The following is a 9,924-nucleotide window of genomic DNA, read 5'->3' as shown; positions in this document are numbered from 1 at the left end:
TTCTGAAACTACCTTAGGTGTAGACTGTGTGCGCTAATTCAGTAAGTTGTGTCCAACTCTTTTGCAACCACACGGACTGTAGCCCACCAGGCTCCTTTGTCCAAGGGATTCTCCTGGCAAGAATACTGGAGTGGGTTGCCATTTCCTCCTCCAGAGGATCTTCCTGACCCAGGGATCTCATTTGCGTCTCCTGCATTGGCAAGCAGATTCTTTATCACAAGGCCACCTGGGAAGCCTTGAACAGATAAGTAAACACATTATAGATAATGAGAGCCAGGTTTCTCACTGACAGAGAAGGAAATTACAGGTAAGAAAAGGGGGAGGCTAGAATGAACCCTGTGGTATTGGTTTGAAATCTGAGTTGTCAGTATGAATGTATTATACATATATGTGTGTCATATATATAATACACGTCATATGTATACAGACAGGTAGGTAGATACAGGAATATGGATGTGTGTGAATGTATGGGTTAATATATAATATATTCTGGTTTCTCAGAGGGCCTAGAAGCATGACACCAGTGAGAATAAGTTCACCTAGTGCTCAGATCTTCATTTCTAAATGGAGTCACGTTTTTTGTAGGTGTGGTTGATTCTTGGACTTGGGCAGCAAAAATATAAGAAGAGCTTAGAGCATCTTACGTTCATGCTCAGTCACTCAGTTGTGTCCGAGTCTTTTACGACCCATCGAGTAGCCCCCCAGGCTCCTCTGTTCATGGGATTTCCAGGCAAGAATACTGGAGTGGGTTGTCATTTCCTTCTCCAGTGGATCTTCCCAATCCAGGGATCAAACCCACATCTCTTGCATCTCCTGCATTGGTAGTGGGATCTTTACCACTGTGCCACCTGTGACAGAAGGTAAGTAAATGCTCAGAAAATGTCAGGAAGACGTTAAAAGGGAGCAGAAGACAGCCTGAAGGAGCTTCCAATGGCCAAGGAGGAAACAATTAGAGTAACAGAATAATGATAACACTAGAGTATAACCCATAGAATAAAATAAATATACATGAGTTCATACTCATAAGCAAATAAGCAAATGGATGAGAAACAACAACTCTTCTGTTGAGAGAGTTTCAATTCTTACAATAATAATAAGAGAATAGCATAATACCAATAATTATTATTTAATGAGGTGCATATAAAATCACTAGACAAACACATTAGTAAAAGTTTAGTGTAGGCATGATTCATAGAAATTAAAATTGATGGGCAAAATTTGAAGGGAAACAACAGGCTATCTGCATAACCTCAAAGTAGCTCCTTTAAGTTATTTATTAACTACAAAAAGAAAAGTAGTAACTTTAGAGTGAAAAATCCCAGCAGGCACCACCTTAACCAAATGGCCAGGGTTAATATCACCAGGAATAAGACATGGAAACGTCATAACCCCCTGACATGATGCACTGAGGGGCCATTTCCTTTGTACTGTGGTTGGCAAAAATGGATAACTTCAGTCTAACCACAAGAAAACATCAGATAAACCCCAAATGGGGGACATTCTACACAATAACTGACTAATATTATTCAAAAGTGTCAAGATCGTAAGACAGGGAAAGATTGAGGATCCATCCAATACTGGAAAAGACCAAGGAGACAAATGCAGTGTGACATCCTGAAGGATCCTTAAGAGGAAAAAGAACAGTGGATAACTAGCGACAATTCATGAAAATGTAATAGCGTCTGTAGACTATAGTGGTATTGTATCCATGTTAATCATCTGATTTTCATAGATGTACTATCGGTGAAGTGAGATGTTAACATTTGAGAGATTTGGGTGAGGAATTTTGGAAATTCTTCCCCCCACCCCCAGCTTTATTGTTACAATTGACTTATTGTGTATTCCTGGGTCAGGAATCAAATCCTGCTGGAGAAGGGATAGGCTATCCACACCAATATTCTTGGGTTTCCCTTGAGGCTCAGCTGGTAAAGATTCTTCCTGCCGTGTGGGAGATCTGGGTTTGATCCCTGGGTTGGGAAGATCCCCTGGAGAAGGGAAAGGCTTCCCACTCCAGTATTCTGGCCTGGAGAATTTCATGGACTGTATAGTCCGTGGGGTCACAAAGAGTTGGACATGACTGAGCGACTTTAAAAAAAAAAAAAGATAACTATAGTCATATGTTGTGCATCTTAGATCCCCAGAACTTATTTTCTAACTGGAAATTTATAGCCTTCAACTGACATCTCCCCCTTCCCCCAATGCCCAGCCCCTAGCAGCCACCATACTACCTTCTGTTTCTATGACTTTGGTTTGTTAAGATTATAGATATAAGCGAGATTGTATAGTATTTCTCTTTCTCTGTCTGACATTTCACTTCGCATATTGCCCTCAAGGTCCACTCATGTTATGGCAAAGGGCAAGATTTCCTTTGTTCTCATGACTGAATGATATTCCATGTGTGTATATATACAAAAATATGTATATATACATACAAACACATATCCCATATCTTCTTTATCCTTTCATCCATAAACAGACCCTTAAGCTGTTTTCCTGTCTTGGCGATTGTGAATAATACTGCAATGAATGTGGGAGTTCAAATATTTCTTTGAGATCCTAATTTCATTTCCTTTAGATATATACCTAGAAGTGGAATTGCTGGATCATATGGTTGTTCTACTTATAATTTTTTGAGGCTTTACTAATTTCCGTTCCCACCAACAGTGCACAAATATTTCCTTTTCCCTAAATCCTCTGCAAATCTTTTCTTTTTGAGCATAATCATTCTAACAGGCATGAGATGATATCTCATAGTTTATTTTTTTTTTTTAACTTATTTATTTATCTGTCTGCGTTGGACCTCAGGTGTGGCATGTGGGATATACACTGTGTCATGAGGGATCATGTGGACTCTCTAGGTGTGGTGTGTGGGCTTAGTTGCCCTGTGGCATGTAGAATCTAGTTCCCTAACCAGGGATCAAACCCACATCTCCTGAATTGTAAGATGGATTCTCAACCAGGGATGTTCCTCATACTTTAAACAAAATTTTTGTTTCTTGTTCAACTATGGTCGATTTACAACATTGTACCAATCTCTGCCGTACAACATAGTGACTCGGTTATACACATATAGGCATTCTTTTTTAAAATATTCTTCTCCATTATGATTTATTACAGAATATTGAGTATAGTTCCCTCTGCTATATAGTAGAACCTTGTTTATCCATCCTATATATAATAGTTTGCATCTTCTATCCCCAACCTCCCACTCCATCCCTCCCCTACCCCCTCCCACTTGGCAACTGCAAGTCTGTCTCTGTGTCTGTGAGTCTGTTTCTGTTTTGTAGATAGGTTCATTTCTGCCAAATGTTAGATTCCACACATAAGTGACATCATATGGTATTTGTTTTTCTGACATACTTCACGTTAGTATGATAATCTTTAGTTGGATCCATGTTGCTGGAAATGGTATTATTTTGTTCTTTTTTATGGCTGAGTAGTATTCCATTGTATGTATGTGAGGGCTTTCTGGTGGCTCAGATGGTAAAGAATCTGCCTGCAATGTCTGACTGACTGCCTTTATTTAGTGTGATAATCTCTAGTTGCATCCTTGTTGCTGCAAATGGCATTATTTCATTCTTCTTTATGGTTGAGTAGTATTACATTATATATATGTACCTCATCTTTTTTATCCATTAATCTGTCAATTGACATTTAGATTGTTTCTGTGTTTTGACTATTCTGAATAGCGCTATGAACACACATGCGTGCATGCTAAGTCGCTTCAGTCATGTCCAACTCTTTGGGACCCTATGTACTATAACCAGCCAGGCTCCTCTGTCCATGGTTTTCTCCAGGCAAGAATACTGGAGTGGGTTGCCATGCCCTCCTCTGGGGATCTTCTTGACCCAAGGATTGACATGCATCTCTTACATCTCCTGCATTAGAGAGCGGGTTCTTTACCAGTAGCGCCTCCTGGGAAGCCCACTGTGAACATAGGGGTATCATTTTGAGTTACAGTTTTGTCTGAGTATGTGATCAAGAGTGGAACTGCTGGATCACACAGTAATTCTGTTTTTAGTTTTCTGAGGAACTGCCACACTGTTTTCTGTATCTCACTATAGCTTTGAATTAGATCTTTCCGAATATTAGTAATGTTGAGTAACTTTTTCTGTATCTGTTGGCCATTTTTATGTCTTCTTTGGGAAAATGTCTGTTCAGGTCCCCTGCCCATTTTTAATTGAATTGTTTGTTTTTTGTTATTGAGTTCTATGAGTTTTCAATGTATTTTGGACATTAACCCCTTATCTGATATATGGCTTACAAACATTTTCTCTCATTCTGTAAGTTGCCTTTTCATTGTATTGATAGTTTCTTTTACTAGTTAGAAGTTTTTAGTTTGATACAGCTCACTTATTGATTTTTGCCTTTGTTACTTGTGATTTTGTTGTCATATCCCCAAAAAATCATTGCTAAGACCCATGTTAAGGAGATTTTCCCCTGTGTTTTGTTCTAGGACTCTCAGGTTTCAGGTCTTACTTTTAAGTATTTAATCCATTTTGAGTTAATTTTTGTGAGTCATGCAGGGTAGGATTTTTCTGCTTGTGATTATCTAGTTTTCCTAACACTGTTTATTGAAGATACTATCCTTTCCCTATTGAGTATTATTGGTTTTCTTGTCAAATATTAGATGTTGTATATTTGAAAGTTTACTTTTGGGCTCACAGTTCTGTTGCATTGGTCTATGAGTTTGTTTTCATGCCACTGTTTTGGTTAATACAGTTTTCTAAAATAGTATGAAATTGGGGGATGTAGTGCCTCCAGCTTCTTTCAGAATGGCTATTCAGAGTCTTTTGTGCTTCCATACTAACTGTAGGATTGATTTTTGTATTTCTGTAAAAAATGCCATTGAAATTTTGATAGAGATTACATTGAATCCATGTATGCCTTTGGGAAGTATGGACATTTTAATTTTAATTCTTCTGATCCATGAACCAGAGCTATCTTTCCATTTTTGTGTGTCTTCATTAATTTCTTTCTTCAAACTCTTATAGTTTTTAGGAAAAAGATCTTTCACCTTCTTGGTTAAAGTTATTCCTAAGCATGTTATTCTTTTTTGTTGCTATTATAAATGTTTTCTTCCTGTATTTTTCAGGTATTTCATTATTAGCATATAGAAACAGAACTGATTTCTGTATGTTGATTTTGTATCCTGAAACTTTACTGAGTTCGATGATTAGTTCAACTCTTTTTTGGGTAGATTCTTTAGGATTTTCTATATATGAGTTCATGTCATCTATAGGCAGAGACAGTTCTACTTCTTTCTTTCCAATATGAATGCTTTTTATTTCTTTTTCTTGCCTAATTGCTCTCACTAGAACTTTTAGTACTATGTTGAATAGGAGTGATGAGAGTGGTCACCCTTGCCTTGTTCCTAATATTAGAGGAAAAGCTTTCAATCTTCTACCATTGATTATGATGTTAGCTGTGGGCTTTACACATAGTTTAGCACATACCTGACCTTGTGTGCTAAGTCACTTCATTTGTGTCCAACTCTTTGGGACCCCATGGACTGTAGCCTGCAGGCTTCTCTCTCCATGGGATTCTCCAGGCAAGAGTACTCGAGTGGGTTGCCTTTCCCCTCTCCAGGGGATTTTCCCAGGAGTTGAACCCACATCTCTTACATCTCCTGTATTGGCAGATGGGTTCTTTACCTCTAGCGCCGTCCTTAGCTCCCTATGAGTTCTCTGTAGCAACTGTTATAGCTACAAGTTTCCATTCCATTTGGGGGATTTGTCTTTCATTTATTTCCATGTTTGTAGTAAAAGGGAGTGTTTCAGTCTGTGCTCATTCAGCCATCTTGACCTGGAAGGTCTGAGTTACTTTTATCATGGAAAAGAAAATATATTCTAATATAGACATTACGTATAAGACAGGCTGGTACTATAGACATATGGTGTATCACAGAGCTTAAGCTCACAGCCTCTGGAGTTGGTCTGACCTATTTTGGAATCCTAGCCCAGCCACTTGCTAGCTGTGCAATCTTGAATAAATTACCCTAAATTGTGCATTCCACTTTCCTCCTTGCACAAGGAGTATAACAATATTGTCTGGGTTATCGTCAGAACTGAATTAAATAATGAATGTAAAGCCCTGGACAGTACCTGACACAAAGAAACTCCGCCCCTTGCATCTCTCACATCTTCACCTATTGAAACAGACAGCAGAATCAGGCAGAGAAGATGCAACTGGCATTATTATTATTGGTGGAGTTGTTGGAGAAGAGAACTATTAGGTAATAGATATCCTTCCAGAAAATGATGCCTCATGCCATCATCAATCCCATCTCAACAAACTGTGTTATAATATCCAGGTCTATGTACAGATTGTATTATGTATCTTAATACTGCTTTGTTGATTTCCTTCCAATAGTTCAACTGAATAGCAAACAATTTTACAATATGTTGGTAAATTCTGGAGGGTTCATAAGATGGGTGTGGGTGCTTCAAATGGTGGGGACCAGGTATAAGACTGGAGGAAAGCATGAGTAGGTGGGCCTTGAGCAAGATGCCAAATGTTATAAATGATTCTGTGATTCCTTTTCTTAGTATAATTAGCCTATAATATTTTATAAAATAAGGTTCAGATTTCCTACATTTCTCAGGTGCTTTCACAAGCTCACAAGGTCTTAAATATGCACCGATGCTCATACATTTCCATCAGCCAGATACAAATAACCAGAAAGCTATTTTTAATGTAAATATAATCTCTCTTCCTTTTTTCATATGTATGTACGTACATACTCACACACACAAATAAAACCACAAACACAGTGCTTTTGTGCTTTTTTCCTCTTGCAACCTGGAGCCACATGCTCTTTATTCTTTTTTTTTTTAATTGTGATAAAATCCACAAAACAAAGTTTATATACACTATTTTTAAGTATATTCACTATTAAGTATATTCACTATATACACTATTTTTAAGTAAGTTCAGTGGCATCATGTACATTTACACTGTTGTACTATCACCACCATCCATCTGCAGAAAATTTTCACCAAAACACAATGTTTGAAAACTATCAATTTTATTAAGTACCTTTCCTTCAAATTGTAACAGCTAAAGAAAGAAATGTAGACTTCGGCCACATTGGCCCTCAATGCTACTGTATTTCAGAAGCAATAAAGTACCCTTTTTTGAAAAATCTCTTCCCATTTTATCATTCCTTACAAAGCCCATAGTACTGCTGCTTTATGAAAACAAAATTTAAAACAGGAACTAGATGCCTTGTCCCATGCTGACATATGACAACCAAATTCTTAACAAGGTAACTAATTTATAGCCCTCCAGGCTGGTTAAGCCTACAGCCTTCCTGTTGTGTGCTATCTTTTGGACAGGTATGTAATTAAGATAGATGGTGTGTGATCCTAAGAGCTCCCTTACTGGAGATTGTTCTGGCCAAATTCAGTTTGTTACATTATACGGTTCTTTTTTATGTCCCTTAATGTCATACTTAGCAGTCTACAAAATATCAAGTGTAGGTCACTTCCTTCCTAAAATGTTTTCAACCTTTGTTGCATCCATTAAGGAAGTTATAATTCTAAGGTGTCTGAATTTTAGTGCTGACTGGAGAGATCTTTTTCTGTTATTAAGTGTGAGTATGAAAGCGATGAAATGATTTGTGAGAGTCATCTTTCACTTCTATATTTTCTAAGAATTTTGTAATTCCAGGAAAATATCCAGCACATCTTGTTAGAGCGTGGTGTCCTAAATTCCATCCTTCTTTTGGGGGCTTAACAATGTTCTAAACTATTTTTATTTATTTGGCTGCATCAGTTCTTAGTTGTGGCACACGGGATCTAGTTCCCTGACCAGGAATCGAACCCAGGCCCCCTCCATTGGGTGCTCAGAGTTTTAGCCACTGGACCACCAGGGAAGTCCCTAGATTGTTTTACAGTGGGAGTGGAGCACTCAGGATAAAGACAAGGGGAATGCACAAAATCTCTGGCATGAGTGGGTATCCCCCTCCTAGTTGGTCACCAGGCAAAGGGCTGACTGTGGAGGAAGGGCAGCTTCACCCCTACCCAGAGGGTAGGGCAGCTCAAGAGCGGGGGGCAGGCTGGTGTGGAGGCTGCCTGGCTCCGTGGTGCGCCCTCAAGTCCCCTGTAGTGGCCCTTACATCCATCTTTTTTTTTTTCCTTATTTCTTTTTGAAAGGTTTCTGCACTCTGCTCCTGGTAAGTCTCCCCTCCTGCCTGCCCCCCCACCCCACCCTTAGCTAATCTAGAATATGTCTTCTAGTGTCCCAGAACAAATCCCATAAGTAAGCTCCATATTTCTGTGCCTTTTGGTATGGGCCCAGAGACTCCCAGTGCCAAGGCCTTTCAACCCCCCCACTCTGAGATTCTTTTCTTTTTTGCCTTCCAGGCTGTCACATCCTATCCTGAAGACAGCAAGCAAACAGGAGCTTAAGAAGTTGTTCAGTCGCTAAGTCGTGTCCAACTTTTACATACAACCCCATGGACTGCAGCATGCCAGACTTCCCTGTCCTTCACTATCACCCAGAGTTTGCTCAAACTCATGTCCATTGAGTGGGTGATGCCATTCAACCATCTTATCCTCTGTCACCCCCTTCTCCTCCTGCCCTTGATCTTTCCCAGCATCTGGTCTTTTCCCATGAGTTGCCTCTTTGCATCAGGTGGCCAAAGTATTGGGGAGGGAGAGCTACAAAGAACAGAAGAGGGAGTGGGGTATGTGGGGCTAATATTTCAAATACATTGTCCCACTGATAGAAATAAAATATAATTCAGTTCTTTGCCTGGAAAATTGATGTGTAAAACAGTGGCCCATCTTCAGCCTCAAAGGATAGTCTCTTAGTTAAAAAACAAAAAAACCACAATGGAGAATTTGCTATTGAGAAACTTAAGGTCCTATGAGGAAAATTATTAGAATGAGGATTATAATCCTGTCTGCACATTGGAATCACCTGGGAGTTTTTTTTTTTTTTTAATGCCACAAATATAGAGTCTTGACCCACCCCTGGAGACTTCAATTAAGTTGGCCTGGAGTATAGCTCCATGCAAAGTTCTTTAAAGTTTTTCCCAGGTATTCAGGGTAGGGCAGAAACTCTCAGGATACAAGCAGGGCCACTGTGTGCCTGAACACATGATACTTTCAGGGCCCCACAAAAATGTTTAATTTCTTTTAAAGTTAGGGAAAAAAAGTAAACTTTAAGGTGGAAGAAAATGTGTTACTATATAATATCAAAATAATTTTCTTTACACCAGTACCTTCATAAAATAAAATTTTATACACATACTATTTATATATAAAATTATGGCTTTCCAGGTGGTTCAGTGGTAAAGAATCTTCCTGCCAATGCAGGGGGCAAGGGTTCGATTCCTGGGTTGGGAAGATGCCCTGGAGAAAGAAATGGCAACCCACTCCAGTATCGTTGCCTGGAAAATTCCATGGACAGAGGACCCTAGCAGGCTCCCATCCTTAGGGTCACAAAAAGTTGGACATGACTGAGTGACTGAGCACAGTATATATATAAAATTATATATAAACAATATATAAATATATATAAATGTGTCCAGGGTCCATGAAAGTCATAATGTAGCCATGTATTAAAAGGACCAGCATAAGGGTACATCTTTGACTATCCCTAAATATAGCTGTTCAGTTGACATTAAGATACCACACTGAAATACATCAGTGATGTCTGCATTTGTATTGGTAATAATGATGCCTGTATTTCCCTTTGTCATGCCCTCTCCCTACAGATGATTCAGGGGGTCTCCATCCTATTTCCACCAACTACTTGTAAATTTTCCTATGTTAACAGTTCCTATGTTGTCTGAAAGGCATTCTTAAGTGTCTTCTCTTCCATCCAAATATCCAGTACCTTTCTGATGTTTGGTTCAAAGCTACTGACTGGGTCCCCAAGGTCAGAACCGACTGGAGGCCTCAGAAAAAAAAAAAA

This window comes from Muntiacus reevesi, chromosome 7 (genome assembly GCF_963930625.1).
Source record: "Muntiacus reevesi chromosome 7, mMunRee1.1, whole genome shotgun sequence".
Classification (NCBI taxonomy): Eukaryota; Metazoa; Chordata; class Mammalia; order Artiodactyla; family Cervidae; genus Muntiacus; species Muntiacus reevesi.
Note: the sequence above shows the minus strand (reverse complement) of the source record.